This window comes from Pecten maximus, chromosome 12, assembly GCF_902652985.1.
Source record: "Pecten maximus chromosome 12, xPecMax1.1, whole genome shotgun sequence".
In the NCBI taxonomy this organism is placed as follows: domain Eukaryota; kingdom Metazoa; phylum Mollusca; class Bivalvia; order Pectinida; family Pectinidae; genus Pecten; species Pecten maximus.
The window spans coordinates 18,169,067-18,186,992 of NC_047026.1; the positions used below are offsets into that span (position 1 = coordinate 18,169,067).

General features: G+C 39.0%; 1 protein-coding gene across 1 annotated transcript in view; it reads left to right on the forward strand.

The window, feature by feature from the left end:
* Nucleotides 1-7,516: 7,516 nt before the first annotated feature.
* LOC117339869 (conoCAP-like) overlaps nucleotides 7,517-17,926 on the forward strand; it is a 56,353-nt gene continuing 45,943 nt past the window's right edge. The window contains exon 1 of the mRNA XM_033901578.1: nucleotides 7,517-7,737. The gene's annotated coding sequence lies outside the window, so the exon portion shown is untranslated. The remainder of the gene's footprint in view (nucleotides 7,738-17,926) is intronic.

Below are 17,926 nucleotides of genomic sequence, written 5' to 3' on the forward strand. Positions count from 1 at the left end.
ATAATTCAGTTTGTACTAAAGTTTACCTCCGTATATTTCTGAAGCAGAGATCGTTCTGTGAGACGGAAGTGCCTTTGATTTCAAATAAGTTTTTGTAAGGAGCTGTCTGATTGGTTCGGTAAACCTGTCTGATTGGCTTACCTATTTTACCGAACCAATCAGACAGCTCCTTGCAAAAAAATCTTTGAAAACAAAGGCACTTCAGAAATATACGGAAGTAAACTTATGTCTTTTACCTGCAAAACACACGTTACTTATGTTTGGGACGTTACCTAAGGGTTAGTGTATTCTTGGATTGAAAATTTAATTCATAGACACCAAAATGTATTTATAAATAGTTCCTATTTTACTGCAAGTGTAATTGAAGCAGGCGTAGCTCGAGGCTCAAATTTTGGACCACTTTTGTTTTTAAAAAATATTAATGATATTGCTGATATCTTTGAATATGCCTCTCGTCTATTTGCAAACAGTAAACGTTGTTATTTTCGCAATTCCTATGCTTTGAGAAACAATAATAACTACACAATTCCTCAATTAAAACTCTCTTACCAGGTCCTCTATGATATATTCAACTCCTTATACTTGGAACGCCTTTAATGATGTAGTGCGTTCACTGCCTTCGTTAGATTTACTCATATCCTCGTTAAAGTCAGATTTACAGTCCCCCTCGCCTATATATTTTAGGGTCGGTGATCGTAAGATAAATAGCTTGCACACAAGACTTAGACACCAAATTTCTTTGATTATGATATCTGTAGAGCGAATTTTTTAAATAATGCTGAATGTGCTTGTGGTAACTCTTGTGGGAATGTCTTTCACTACTTTATAGAATGTCGTCTTTTCATAAACGAAAGGGATACTATGATCCAAGATTTTAATTCTTTAATTCAATTTGAGAACAGTTTTACTGTTGACATGAATTCAAATGTCTTTAGATATGTTCAACGATTATACAATACAGTAACAGATTTTGATAGAACCACATATTATATTATTGTTGAAATACTCATGTTTCCATTGTATTACTAGTCTACTATATATAAATGTGTATTGGGAGAAGAAGATAGGTTTTTATAAATTGTGCCTAATCCTTTGTTATAAGTTCAATAATTCATATGTTTGATTAAATATGTATATATATCTTGTATATATTTAACGTCTCAGTGGAGATTAGAACCACATATTATATTATTGTTGAAATACTCATGTTTCCATTGTATTACTAGTCTACTATATATAAATGTGTATTGGGAGAAGAAGATAGGTTTTTATAAATTGTGCCTAATCCTTTGTTATAAGTTCAATAATTCATATGTTTGATTAAATATGTATATATATCTTGTATATATTTAACGTCTCAGTGGAGATATTACAACATACTCCGGTCCTAAAAATGTTAGATTTATGCCATTACAATTATATGTTAGAAGCATAAACAATAAGTGTATCTTCTTGACACGATTATAAGTGACTTTGATAATCTTCACAGAGACAAACCTCGATGACCCTGGTGAAGATGATTAACTAATCGCTGTTACTCTTCAATAGACAGAAATTCGCACGGAGGAGAGATTCTGATTTACTTCCCCGATACTTTAAAATACCTATGAAGACGAACCAGTTATTTTCGAATGTATCTGAGCGGAATTAATGTATCACAACTCACAGATAATGACAGGACTAATTCACAGACCTTCAAAACTTTGAATGGTTGATTGAAGCCCTGTGAATTATTGTTGTGATGTTGTTATTCTTGGCGACTTTAATATCAATAAGAAACATCATGATAACGATAAAGAAGTCTTAACAGACAACTTAGTGTTTAGCGATTTGATAACGGGAGGTAATGGGCACGACTTTATTAATAATGCACCTTTTATTGACTGTGCCGTAGAAACTTTATCATAAAATATCTGGAACTAGCTAGAACATGTATCCCAAATTCTGAAATGACAGTTTGCCACCAGATAAGACTCGGTTTGATTCTTTTTTACATTGTCGTAAGTACATGTATATGGAACAGGATTAATCATAAAAGCACTATGGTGATTGTTCCAAATTTAAGATAAAAGGGCCCTGGTGATTGTTCCAAATTTAAGATAAAATGGCCCTGGTGATTGGTCAAAATTTCGGAAAATAAAAAATATAGCTAATAATATGAAAAATAAACCTATGGCTGGTAATCTAGAATCCAATGTCAATAAATCGAAAATTGAAAATCCCCGGGGTTTCTGGGTAAATATTGCAATAGTTTTTTCTCTTCTCCTGCCAAATCTATTCCTTCTTTGGTAAATGGCCATCCAAAAGTGGTATATATGCTGGGACAAAAAAAGTATTTCAATGTTGTGTTGTTTTTTTTCAATTTCGTGTACTGTATCGACGAATCAATGGCATTTTTCTCGATTTGCATGCAAAAAACGCTGAAAACTACAGCTAGGATCATTTGACATCCTCTTATTAAGCTGTTCATTTCCGGAAGGAAAGAAAAACTAATGTCTTGTCATTATTTAAAAATGAGAGAGGGACAACATCCTTCAATCTATCTACGTACTTCTTTACTTAGCTGTGTGTTAGAAATAATAGAAATATGTGTTTTAAAGTAAATTTTACTTCTGCAAGCGAGAATGGTATTTCATAAATCAGTGTGTCACAATTGATAGGAATTTTACCACAATATTGTCACTGCTGCTGTTAGAAACGTTCTGTGGCCTATCAGAACCATTCGGCAAGGTCTGGCAGAGAGGTCTGATGCTCAAATTTCAACAGCATAACATAGGATGTGAACCCTATCCTGGTTGTTAGCTTTTTGTCTATTTCTCAATATAGTCTGAATACTGTTATGGATATTTCCCGTCAACTTTAATGAGCTCTAAGATGTTTAGGACTTTACTAGAGGTACATCCACTTAATGTAAAGTGAAAAGAATTATGGTTTCTGTACCTACGAATGTAACTACAAATTACATGTATTTCAAAATGAAAACATATCGAATATCCTTATTCTTAACCATCAACAGTAATCCGATAGTCTTATAAATCTACTAATTGTAGGATTTGATCAAATCTGTATTGTTCTGATGCTATGACCAGGATACTGAGTACAAATGGATTCGAAAGAAAATCCTAATTAATTTTATTGGGAAAACAATCTCATTTTGTTTCGCTCAGGAAAACCTCGTGTACATTTAAGCTGGTCATGAAATGGGGATAGAAGGAATCGGTTTGAATCTCCCAGAGTACAGCACCAATCCCCAGGAAGAAAAGTACAGAACATTTGCCATGAAAGTGCAATTTTCTCTATAAATAAGTACACCGATACGACTGGTATCTTTAGCACCTGTCACAGAGACAATTTAGTATTAAGAGCTGCCTTCGAAAGGTCGTCCAACAGTTTGGACTATGTATCTAAACACGAACACCGCTCTATTGTTTGTGATACTGCACATTTAGCCTTTGTTCCGTTGTTGTTTAGAGACATTATGTAGCATTGTGTCTACTGTATACCCTGCTGTTAAACATACATATCAATTTCCTACTGCTATTTTATTCTGGGACAGGGGATAATCAATTTCACCATGGAAATATATGAACGTCCTTCGTTAGTAAAACTCGGTGTAAGTTTCCCCATTCATTTCAATATCATTGCAATGCCAATTAACATTTTAAAACAATAAACATTCACTTTAACACTCTTCATTATAACTCTCCAGAACGAAAAATAAGAGTAGATGAGTTGTCACTCGACCAATAAGAAAATATTCTTATAGCATGTGTCCAATTGCTGTCGAACCTCGATATCTTGAAATTAGTAGTATCATGATAAAAATACTTCGAGATATCCCGAGTGTTCATTGTTACGAAAGCCGGTTGGGACCATTTTCGTAGAAGAAAATAATTTTTGTACGCGTAATATCGCGAAACTTTCGCGTTATTTCGCGAAACTTTCGCGTTATTTCGCCACAATTAACGCGTTCGCGAAAGTTTCGCGTAATAACGCGAAAGTTTCGCGAAATAACGCGAAAAAAAATATTATTTTCTTCTACGAAAATGGTCCCAACCGGCTTTCGTACATTGTAGCCAAGTATATTTAAGATAAAATTTTATTGCCGGAACAGAATTATTACTTTGACTTAAACAGAGTCCTTAACTGAGATTTCGAGATAACAAAGTTTGACGGTATGTGTTTCTGATAGAAAACGATAAGTTAGTATTAATAACTTGGTGCTTTTTTGAGAACTATTGATGTTATTTTAGGAACAAAAGGTAACTGTGTCAATCTACCACAGATGGGAATGGCCTGATCTTTTCTCACTATCGTTGTTTACGATCGTGCAGACTTGTTGATTCTGTTTGGATTGTAGAACCTCAATAATTTACTTTTGTGTCAAGGAAAACTTGGATTGATGGTTAGAATACCAGATTAAGGCGACGTTCACAAAAAGGTCAACGTGGCTTCCAAAATACCGCTCTGTAGTGAATAACCTAGAAAAAGTGTGGTTAGATTAACGAGAGTCGACAGTTAGCAAGGTTTCGTCGGATTTTTTATTCGGTCGATTTAGGTTCATTTTCTTAATTCTATCGTAATTTGTTCGTTTTATTACTTTTTATTCATTTTATATTTATTATGTACCTAACTATATCTCTATATAAATATAAAACATGAAAATATTAAGAAACAAAGAAACACTTTCACAGCCTCAAAATCATCATAGCAATGGTTGATTATATAATAAGAATCGAAAAATTTATCGATAATCCAATGGTACTTATATATAGGCATACTTTGCATTTTCAGCACCTGGCTCACGTTTGTTAAACTATCAGTGCACATAGGCCTACATCCAGTTAGTTACTTTATTAACCTGAACTGTTGATCAGACGATACACACTTAGCTGTTGATCAGACGATGCACACTTAGCTGTTGATCAGACGATACACACTTATCTGTTGATCAGACGATACACACTTAGCTGTTGATCAGACGATACACACTTAGCTGTTGATCAGACGATACACACTTATCTGTTGATCAGACGATACACACTTAGCTGTTGATCAGACGATACACACTTAGCTGTTGATCAGACGATACACACTTAGCTGTTGATCAGACGATAAACACTTAGCTGTTGATCAGACGATACACACTTAGCTGTTGATCATACGATATACACTTAGCTGTTGATCAGACGATAAACACTTAGCTGTTGATCAGACGATACACACTTAGCTGTTGATCAGACGATACACACTTAGCTGTTGATCAGACGATACAAACTTATCTGTTAATCAGACGATACACACTTATCTGTTGATCAGACGATACACACTTATCTGTTGATCAGACGATACACACTTAGCTGTTGATCAGACGATACACACTTAGCTGTTGATCAGACGATACACACTTAGCTGTTGATCAGACGATAAGCACTTATCTGTTGATCAGACGATACACACTTATCTGTTGATCAGACGATACACACTTAGCTGTTGATCAGACGATTAACAATATAAAACCAAACCAATCCCTCCCTCCTAGATTAACAAGGTATCACCCCTCGATGTCGGTTATCTATGCCTACGGTTTTCAGAACAGACAGTCCGATTGGACGAGAAATATGCAAACTTACTATACTGTATCTATACATCACCATAACACGACACAGGGGTAGCATGCGTCATAAACCAAGGTACGTTACTTAAGTGTATGTCTAGTTCATAGTTAACTGGAATTCAAAATGAATCTAGCCTAACACTACTTCCGGGTTTTAGCGTGTTTTACCTGGTTACGTATAGTAGAGCGCATGCGCCTGTGATTAGTGTAACACATTTCTTTATTGAAGTTAACAAATTAAATTAGATATATTTCCAATGGAATATGTATCTTTGTGTGTATTGAACCTCTTTTATACCATTGCAGTAAAGCTTCAAACGGAAATGACGTCATTTCCCTATTTTTCTGTATCTTGTATGCGTGCCATAATAAGCCATTAACTATTGCAGTAATATATGTACAGTTAAAACTCACATTTCTACGCTTAAAGTCAAGTGACTTGTAATGAGAATTAAATGTGTTAGCACCATAAGGACCACACTCTATTTCTGAGACTGGTTGGACGTTCTTGAGGCACATGCGCACTAGACGGATAACAGGACCGCAGTGAATGATACGGTGTGATGAGGGGCCATTCCAGGGAGGATTCCAAAATAAATTCGATTTGTCCGGCGCGTCACAGAGCTGTCACCGAGAGAGACAGTTATTTGGTAATCACCTCCTCTGATAGTAATACACGTAGACATGGTTTATACACGCACATCTATAATATCTTATATTGCTCTGTGATCCTTTCTTCTTACTTATATATTTACATCTTTTTTTATGTTCATGTGACCACTAAATTAAGAAATAAAATGTTCTTCATAATGATAAAATCGCCGTTGGTATTTGAGTAGGTGTGGTATTTTCTCAACCCACGTAAACATGGTGCATTTTGCCAAGTGCAATTTCAAAATCAGTGTTCCGATGGTTTCAGTAAAGTATGGCCCGTTGTATGTAGTCTTAACATTTATTATAGATTAAAGCGATTTTGAAAATACAAGAGGACTGTCAGTGATTGATTTGCTGTGCTATTGCGCCCTGTCCTTGCAATATCCCTTAAAACCTGTTTTTTTTAATTGCCATTGTCTCTCATAGCCAGAATCTTACCCAGCTGAATGACTTTGTATTCGTGTATATAAAAAATGAGGTTAATGGGGTTTTTTTGTTTTTTTGTTCATTTTTTTTATTTTGTTTTGTTTTGTTTTGTTTTTGTCAAAAGGTTCAACTTGCCTCTATCCAGTAACACGCATACGCGTACTTAATACTTTAGTTTGATTTATATGTACAGGTATCGCCGATTTTTAAATCACAAAGTAGCTGACTAATCCTCATGTTAAAACCCTGTGTGTCTTAGAAACCATTGTGTCTCTGTTAAACCATTCAGTAGGATAAACGTGTATGTGTTTAAGAACGATAGGAGTAAAAAAAAATTGTCCGTGGACCCATTGAGTCGACAGAATAACATAATGATGTATTTGGGGTTCTAGATACACTTTTTGCACTTAATAATTTTAATAATGATGCCATATCTACCTTGGACGAGGGACAGATGTTAAGCTACCAATTAAATATATATTGTATGCAATGTTCCACAATAGACAACAAGATAGGCCGTGGTGCCAGGTCCCATAGGGCTTGTAAATATACGTAACAATATCACCAAGACAACTGCGTAAATACTGATTTCAATAACACAATCCAAGCTACTAAATAAGGTATTCCCTTGGCGACTGTGTACAATTAATCCCCAAAGACTTATATTATCTTAAGAGTGTTCGTCAGACGCACCAACCAACGAAGTCACAGTACTAACCATTGAGGGAATGCATTGTAGAAAAATCTAATTATGCGCGTTTCCATCTCAGCCCCATTATTCAATTGAGGCAGTGACGGATAGAGATGACAGGGGTTTGTTCTAAGATCGTTATGGGGTTATTTTATAAAAGAAACAGCTTATGAGGTTCGAGCAGAAAATTGTAGAAAACGCCAAACTGGACAAGAGAGAGATATTAATTGGTCTCGGAAACCTTTAGAGACTCGGATCGTTTATTGACAGGAAATCAAGTTTCACATTGACTGCATGACGCTGTGTTATAGTATTATTCTGTGAAAAATGACCGACCACAGTAATTAAGGTAGGTATATTTTGTCACGGATTCTATATATTTCGAGAAAACACAGCCATGTAAGGTTTGGCCGTCTTCAATGTAATACGAACATATGGGGAGATATTCAACATTAAGAACTTAAAAAAAAAAAAGATTTTGGGTTCTTACAGTTTTATGACAGTACAATTACCGAAATATTTAATTTAAAATTCATAATTGAGAACTTTGATATGTTTCGGGGAAAATGTATTAAAATGGTATCCTATCATTATTACAATTCAATATCTTCAGCACTGTTACATTAAATTTTAATAAGGTTTTTATTAACACTTTTGATTATCTAAATTCATAGAAGAGGCCTTCAGTCAAGAATATTAGAATATTTAATGACAACAATATGATGATCTAATAAGTTAAATACTTTTCTATCATATACACAAAATATAGTTCATAATTTTGAAATGACAAAAATGTCCCTTCACGTTTACATCATTTGGGATTTTATTATGTAGAAATGACTTTAGACGTGGAGTTTTACTTTGTTTAAACGAATTTTCTGTCAATCATTTCTCCAAATAACCATATCTTATATCTTAATGCCCATGAAGTAGGCGAATAGTGATGTTCCTAAATGCCATTGATGATTTACATAAAATTGAGACGTGACAACGCCCACTGCGTGAATTTAAAATTACTGCAGTAATATAAATAATGATTTGCTAATCATGCCTTTTATTAACATTGAACAATTAACTTTCATTAAGTTGTAAATTGAATAAGCATAACTCGTCTTTGAAATTGATTAGCTCTGTAAACGCTTAGATCATTTATTGCAACATGCGTGGGATACAATCTATTCTACTAATTGGATGTTCTCGTGTTCTTCGCCCCGACCCTTCGACCCTTCGCCCCGCCCCTTCGCCCTATCGCCCTATCGCCCCTTCGCCCCTTCGCCCCTTCGCCTATCGCCTATACTTTGTCTAAGCTCAACTATTTCATTTTTCCATGGAACCTCCTTTATGGGCCATTCTCGATATACTGCCATATTTGGACAAGGTATTGAAATAAATGCTAATGTAACCCTGGTAACCTCTTGGCTTGAGATATTTTCTCTAAGCTCGATCTGTTGAGCGTCAGACTAATAAGCCAGAGGTCCCGGGTTCGATCCCTAGAGGAGGCAGTGATTAAAATTTAATTTATCATGCGCTCTGTTACATGAACTTGCATAAATTTGTGCCCAAACGAACGTTTAATTGTTGACAGACACAATATTTAAACCCACATATCCCCAAACTCCATTTATCATTGAAATCGTCAGGCTCCACCGTCTAAACAATTATATCTTAACGCCACTGAACTATACTATATGCACTATACTCGTTTCATTGCGGATGGTACGAGCAATAGGTCATTCTTAATATCTGAAGAAAATAAATGGTTAACCACTAGGCCTAGATTTCATTATAATAAATGTGCAGTTGTATATCGAGAATCGATGTCGAACCCTTGGATTGTGAGGATGAAGACTCATATGACGTCACTAGGTCAGAGGTTAAAAATATTACTAGAGTGAACTGTATATCAGTGAAAAGAATGCTGTATCACAAACGCCTATCTCGACTTTCACCTAGGCGACCTGGGCTCGAATCCCCGATCGGACGTGAAAGATATGGGGCCACCTGTCTGATCACGTGGGTTTTCTCATGGTGCTCCAGTTTTCTGCCACAGTGAGACCCATAGCGCGCTCCCATCAGACAAAAGAAATTAATAAATGGTACCATGCCGTCATTTTGTCCTTTGAAGGAATTACATGTACATTTAAGATTCCATCATCGTCATTTTTCGCTCATTAGGTCGATATTGCGTATCATTTTAAATATCGTTCCAATCCTCCTACACATGCGAGGTTATAACGTATTTTTCGGCTTTTATACCATGACAGGTACATATTACGTATTCACGTTCAGTTAATTTATTTAACAAGCACGCGCGGTGTCGATGTCAGCTAATTTTAACTTGATGACTATCTAACCCTAACTACACTTTCCAATCACGTGTTTTATGATCATACCATTGTAACAGAAGATATTATCATTTTAATACCTCCGCTAGGAATCCTTTACTAGATTAGTTATCACTCTCCCGAATGAGCCAAAGAAAAATACTGGGTTACATTCTCCCCTCCAGGAAAGGACTAGAACTTCACTGTGATATAGGTCATTCTAAGTTATATTTGTTTCAATACCTCAGCTGAGGATCGAAGCCGGAATACCTGGTTTATTATGGATGAATGCGCTCTCAAGTGGAGTCGGTATCGTTTTTCTCTATGTATATTATTTAACGTCCTATCAACAGCCATGGTCATTTCGGACGTGCGAGATTCATGGGTGTAGTGAGTATGTGTTTTTAGAAGGCTGCAGTATATTCGTATTGAGATGCCGACTTTATAGTGCTACCTCACTGAAGTATACTGCAGTACCCCTCACCCGGTCACATTATACTGACAATGGGCGAACCAGTCGTCCCACTCCTAATATGCTGAGCGCTAAGCAGGAGTAGCAACTTCCCTTTTTATAGACAATGGAAAGTCTCGTCCTAGGGACAGAACCCAAAGTCATCTTCACAAGGTCGAACACTCAACTAAAGGCCAAAAGTGAGAAAGTAGAAGAGATAGAAAAGGGACAGCAGGTGAAATTCTTACGAGGTTTAACTTGCATTTTCTAACCCGTAGCCCGGACTTTCCAACTTCCTCACTCACAACTCGAACTTTCCAACTTCCTAACTCACAACTCGAACTTTCCAACTTCCTAACTCACAACTCGAACTTTCCAACCTCCTAACTCACAACTCGAACTTTCCAACCTCCTAACTCACAACTCGAACTTTCCAACTTCCTCACTCACAACTCAAACTTTCCAACCTCCTAACTCACAACTCGAACTTTCCAACTTCCTAACTCACAACTCGAACTTTCCAACTTCCTCACTCACAACTCGAACTTTCCAACTTCCTCACTCACAACTCGAACTTTTCAACCTCCTAACTCACAACTCGGACTTTCCAACTTCCTAACTCACAACTCGAACTTTCCAACTTCCTAACTCACAACTCGAACTTTCCAACTTCCTAACTCACAACTCGAACTTTCTAACTTCCTAACTCACAACTCGAACTTTCCAACTTCCTAACTCACAACTCGAACTTTCTAACTTCCTAACTCACAACTCGGACTTTCCAACTTCCTAACTCACAACTCGGACTTTCCAACTTCCTAACTCACAACTCGAACTTTCCAACTTCCTAACTCACAACTCGGACTTTCCAACATTTCTAACTCACAACCCGGACTTTCCAACTTCCTAACTCACAACTCGAACTTTCCAACCTCCTAACTCACAACTCGAACTTTCTAACTTCCTAACTCACAACTCGAACTTTCCAACTTCCTAACTCACAACTCGGACTTTCCAACTTCCTAACTCACAACTCGGACTTTCCAACTTCCTAACTCACAACTCGAACTTTCCAACTTCCTAACTCACAACTCGGACTTTCCAACTTCCTAACTCACAACCCGGACTTTCCAACTTCCTAACTCACAACTCGAACTTTCCAACTTCCTAACTCACACCTCGAACTTTCCAACCTCCTAACTCACAACTCTCCAACTTCCTAACTCACAACTCGAACTTTCCAACCTCCTAACTCACAACTTTCCAACTTCCTAATTCACAACTCGAACTTTCCAACTTCCTAACTCACAACTCGGACTTTCCAACTTCCTTAGTTGCAACTCGCACTTCCCAGCTCGGAACAGGCGCATTCTACTTAAGTAAAATCTCGACATTCGAAGAAAACAAATCCACAATTCTTACGCCCTATCTGCAGGGTAACTTCTGTTTAAGCGAAAAATATTTGATGGCGTCAGGACAGAGCTGGTTAGGTAGGAGGCAGGTAATATCAACCGGGGGCAAATACTAATAAAGGGAAATGTTGACTTATTTTCAGAGTAAGCTTGCTGAAGTAATAACTGGTAGTTATTGCTCATATACAGAGTGCTGACGTAACTATTGTCTATTTATATACAGAGCATACTTTGTTGGTATCGCTATCGGTGTCTTCGAAGTTTCTTTATAATCTATATATGGATTTATCTTTTAGAAGGAACAAATAAACTTAAATAGTAAACATAGAGAGGAAGTAACTATAGCGACAATTGCCACAGGTGCCTTGATATTGTCACGTGTAATTTAATCAGTTATAAGGTTAAATATCCGAGTTGAGCACTTTAAATTCTATAGACGCAAACGGCCTTCTAGTGAACACTTCACTCGCTATAACTCACGCGACAATTAGCGCGTGTAACCTTCCTTTTTTTCCTGTTCTCGAGAAATTGCGGAATTTTAGGAAATTAGTGGATCCTTGACAAAACGCCATCAGCGGCAGTCGATTAGATCGCTAGTTATCGAGTTAAATTCGCTGTCTCCTTGCCGTGCCAATGGCTACCATTGCCGCCGTCTACCAAATTTGAACTACTTGACGGAACGGATGCGATTCCGAAAAAAATTCGATATTTTTATATTTGATATTTTGTCTGAACATACAAATATCGAAATGCATCTTTTTTTTTGTGAAATATGTTAGTTTTTATTCTTATCAAATTTGGAGGTTTTGAGCGTTTCTTTTCCCATTTCCTATTTTTTTTCTTTTTCGTTTGTTGGATCGCATAATGATTTGTACAGGGGTGTGCTGCTGGATGTCTTCGGCAGTATGCTTCAGTGAGGTAGCACTATAATCGGCAAAAGTTCCGGCCTATCACAAGGAGACTTAACACGAACATATTGCAGCCTCCCAAAACACACATACGCACTCACCACACGCATGCATGTCGCACGCACGAGAGGCCGTCCTTAAATGACCTTAGCTGTTAATAGGACGCTAAACTAAATAAACCAAACTAAGCCAAACAGGGTAGTTATGATTTTGAACAACTTTAACGTTCTTTCTTTCTTTCTTCTTTCTTTCTTTCTTTCTTCTTTCTTTCCAAAACCTTCCGTATCAATAGTTTAATGGCTGAAAATGTTTTATATAGCCAAAAAGACGTGTTAATTCTGCCATTTATTTCGATGATGTAGCACCATATGGCCATGGTACAGAAACATGAAACTTATTCTCAATTTAAACAGTTACAATTGTATGTTAAATGATACGCTGATACACCAGCTAATTTCTATAATTGTTCATTATCAATTTGAATGTCAGCAAAAGCTCGGATTGTAAGCTGAGTATCGGACACTGCCATCTCATGTAAAGTTTGATGCGTGTTGTGCTGTCCCTCCCCGGAGTTGTTATGTCCTTGGACAAGACACTTAATCCGGATTGCCATGGATACATGCGGCGGGTATGATGTTCAGCGAGGTAGCCAACAGCTACTACAAGGAAACCCCGCCTCAAAATGTCGTTGGCTGTTCACAGGGCGATAAATCCAGCAAACAATAACGACTCCTTTCTCTGGCGAAGTAGTCGGTATATCCTCTAATGAGAACGAGATTTTGACATGTTTTGTTCATTTCCTGTTGACTTTTTTGTTTTTGTTTTCTCTCCTAATTATAATTTTGAAATTGGCTGTCGGTGTCCCCTGGCCGTTACTATACCCCTTAATACCTATCCTCACATGACCCTGGCTGTTGGTGTCCCCCTAGATAATGTTCCCACCCTTATTAGCCTGGGTGTTCGTATCTCCCTTAACGCTCGTCTTAAGTCCGTGGAAATAAAACACCTGTCACCATGATAGAACCCTGTCCGTTTCTGTCTCTCTAAATGCCAGTCATGTCCGTGGTCATAAGGCACTCGTTATCATAGGACCCTGGCTGTTTGTGTCTCCCTAAACGCCAGTCATGTCCGTGGTCATAAGGCACTCGTCATCATAGGACCCTTGCTGTTTGTGTCTCCCTAAACGCCAGTCATGTCCGTGGTATAAGGCACTCGTCATCATTGGACCCTTGCTGTTTGTGTCTCCCTTAACGCCAGTCATGTTCGTGGTCATAAGGCCCTCGTCGTCATAGGACCCTGGCTGTTTGTGTTTCCCTAAACGCCAGTCATGTCCGTGGTCATAAGGCCCTCGTCGTCATAGGACCCTTGCTGTTTGTGTCTCCCTAAACGCCAGTCATGTCTGTGGTATAAGGCACTCGTCGTCATAGGACCCTTGCTGTTTGTGTCTCCCTAAACGCCAGTCATGTCCATTGTCATTAGGCACTCGTCGTCATTGGACCCTGGCTGTTTGTGTCTCCCTAAACGCCAGTCATGTCCGTGGTCATAAGGCACTCGTCATCATAGGACCCTTGCTGTTTGTGTCTCCCTAAACGCCAGTCATGTCCGTGGTATAAGGCACTCGTCGTCATTGGACCCTTACTGTTTGTGTCTCCCTTAACACCAGTCATGTCCGTGGTCATAAGGCACTCGTCATCATAGGACCCTTGCTGTTTGTGTCTCCCTTAACACCAGTCATGTCCGTGGTATAAGGCACTCGTCACCATTGGACCCTGGCTGTTTGTGTCTCCCTAAACGCCAGTCATGTCCGTGGTCATAAGGCACTCGTCATCATAGGACCCTTGCTGTTTGTGTCTCCCTAAACGCCAGTCATGTCCGTGGTCATAAGGCACTCGTCGTCATAGGACCCTTGCTGTTTGTGTCTCCCTTAACGCCAGTCATGTCCGTGGTCATAAGGCACTCGTCATCATAGGACCCTTGCTGTTTGTGTCTCCCTAAACGCCAGTCATGTCCGTGGTCATAAGGCACTCGTCGTCATTGGACCCTTGCTGTTTGTGTCTCCCTAAACGCCAGTCATGTCCGTGGTCATAAGGCACTCGTCATCATAGGACCCTGGCTGTTTGTGTCTCCCTTAAACGCCAGTCATGTCCGTGGTCATAAGGCACTCGTCATCATAGGACCCTTGCTGTTTGTGTCTCCCTTAACACCAGTCATGTCCGTGGTATAAGGCACTCGTCACCATTGGACCCTGGCTGTTTGTGTCTCCCTAAACGCCAGTCATGTCCGTGGTCATAAGGCACTCGTCATCATAGGACCCTTGCTGTTTGTGTCTCCCTTAACGCCAGTTATGTCCGTGGTCATAAGGCACTCGTCGTCATAGGACCCTTGCTGTTTGTGTCTCCCTAAACGCCAGTCATGTCCGTGGTCATAAGGCACTCGTCGTCATTGGACCCTTGCTGTTTGTGTCTCCCTAAACGCCAGTCATGACCATTGTCATTAGGCACTCGTCGTCATTGGACCCTGGCTGTTTGTGTCTCCCTAAACGCCAGTCATGTCCGTGGTCATAAGGCACTCGTCATCATAGGACCCTTGCTGTTTGTGTCTCCCTTAACGCCAGTTATGTCCGTGGTCATAAGGCACTCGTCGTCATAGGACCCTTGCTGTTTGTGTCTCCCTAAACGCCAGTCACGTCCGTGGTAAAAGGCACTCGTCGTCATTGGACCCTTGCTGTTTGTGTCTCCCTAAACGCCAGTCATGTCCGTGGTCATAAAACACGCGTCATCATAGGACCCTGTCTGTTTGTGTCTCCCTAAACGCCAGTCATGTCCGTGGTCATAAGGCACTCGTCGTCATTGGACCCTTGCTGTTTGTGTCTCCCTAAACGCCAGTCATGTCCATTGTCATTAGGCACTCGTCGTCATTGGACCCTGGCTGTTTGTGTCTCCCTAAACGCCAGTCATGTCCGTGGTCATTAGGCACTCGTCGTCATTGGACCCTGGCTGTTTGTGTCTCCCTAAACGCCAGTCATGTCCGTGGTCATTAGGCACTCGTCGTCATAGGACCCTGGCTGTTTGTGTCTCCCTAAACGCCAGTCATGTCCGTGGTCATTAGGCACTCGTCGTCATTGGACCCTGGCTGTTTGTGTCTCCCTAAACGCCAGTCATGTACCAGTGGTCATTAGGCACTCGTCGTCATTGGACCCTTGCTGTTTGTGTCTCCCTTAAACGCCAGTCATGTCCGTGGTCATAAGGCACTCGTCGTCATTGGACCCTGGCTGTTTGTGTCTCCCTAAACGCCAGTCATGTCTGTGGTCATAAGGCACTCGTCGTCATTGGACCCTTGCTGTTTGTATCTCCCTAAACGCCAGTCATGTCTGTGGTATAAGGCACTCGTCGTCATAGGACCCTGGCTGTTTGTGTCTCCCTAAACGCCAGTCATGTCCGTGGTCATAAGGCACTCGTCGGCATAGGACCCTGGCTGTTTGTGTCTCCCTAAACGCCAGTCATGTCCGTGGTCATAAAACACGCGTCGGCATAGGACCCTGGCTGTTTGTGTCTCCTAAACGCCCGCCATATGTCCATGGTCATAAGGCACCTATCCTAATGATAGGACCCTGGCTGGTTAGTATTTGTTAAAATACTCAAATTTCAGACTTCGGTTACGGAGTAATTTTACCTTTATGCAGTTGTAGCTAAAAAGCCAGCGCGTCCATACTGAAAAGAAATTTTGTATTGTGCAATTTATAATACGAGTTCTTTTTTAATGCATTTTACATATGTTCTGCACACTTTGTATTCAAATTACTGAAATCTTAAGAATTGTTTCCCATAAAACACACATATCAGTTCCGTGGTAATTTATGTCATTAAACACTCAACAAACACCCCGCCGAGTTATTTCTTAAAGTAGTGTACTGCGGTTCTCATAGTGTGGAACTCTTTCGTAAAGAAGTTACAAGAAATATAACTACGTACATACAACCTTAAGTGAAGATCGTAACTTGTGACTAATTTGATTTCAGGCTTGCTGACCACACATTAGTGATTTCTGTTTTAGTGGTCAGTGTGTCCGGAGTATTGACCAGTTGATGATGGTCAAGTTAACATCCGAGACTAGCTCACAAATGGATTAATACCGTATATCTGATTACACTAACACGTAGGTACTCTGTACTCTAAGGGTTTTCGTTAACCCACCTTCAAATATTTTGTCATTCTACCAAAACATTTTCTTAGGTAGCAGTGTACAGTAAAAATTCTGAAAAATAAGGCACATGTTTTATATATGTAAACATAGCCAGTTAACCCTACATATTACCTCTAATAAAGTATATATATTTGTAATCTATACAACATTGGCAATTTTAATACAGCACGAAAGATAAGTAAACTTATTTTTTTCTATGTTTTTCAGACTTTTGAATACCATGGTAACCAATGAAAAAAAAATTGCAAAATATCATAGTTCACCCAAAATGATATAATTCTCTACACAATTTTTTCTCTGAAACCCATTTGAAAGTAAATATATCTATCCCAAAGGCAGAGTTAATCTTGTTTTGACATATGTTGTACATTAACTTTTCCCGCAATCTTACCTTGATCGAGAGACACCATTTTTCGCTGTAGGCAAAACTAAATTTCCTGTGTAAACACACTTTCGGAAAATCCGGCAATTTAAAATCCGGAACCAATTTATTTATTTTAGTTTCAACAAATGTGAAGCTATACCAATTATAGTATTTTTTTCCATTTTTTTCTACATATCATAATACCGGAGTTATTTGCTTAACAAAAAAATGGTCTGCTACCTTAAGATATTTTGCCCTTCAGCCCAAATATCTTCTTAAAGGCATATGTATTTCAACGTGTAGACGATACTTTTGAGAATGGATTCTCACTTTCAAATACATGATATTGAAGCCGTATTGTGATAATTCATGTGTACTAATGTGAATGATCACTTAAAGCTGTGGTGACGTGGTGAGTCATTCTCACTAATAGGTATAGTGTATATCGGGCAACACACGTCATCCGTTTAGAGCTTCCAAGCACGATTTCATTAAATAAGGAGTACAAACCAAACTATCGTGACTCCGAATTGATGCTATCTCTTAATTTTTCGCAGATCGTACCTCATCATCTGTCTCTCCAACTCCATCCCATCATACACCTCCTCCTACCCAATAATACACCTCCTCCTACCCATCATACACCTCCTCCTACCCATCATACACCTCCTCCTACCCATCATACACCTCCTCCTACCCATCATACACCTCCTCCTACCCATCATACACCTCCTCCTACCCATCATACACCTCCTCCTACCCATCATACACCTCCTCCTACCCATCATACACCTCCTACCCATCATACACCTCCTCCTACCCATCATACACCTCCTCCTACCCATCATACACCTCCTCCTACCCATCATACACCCT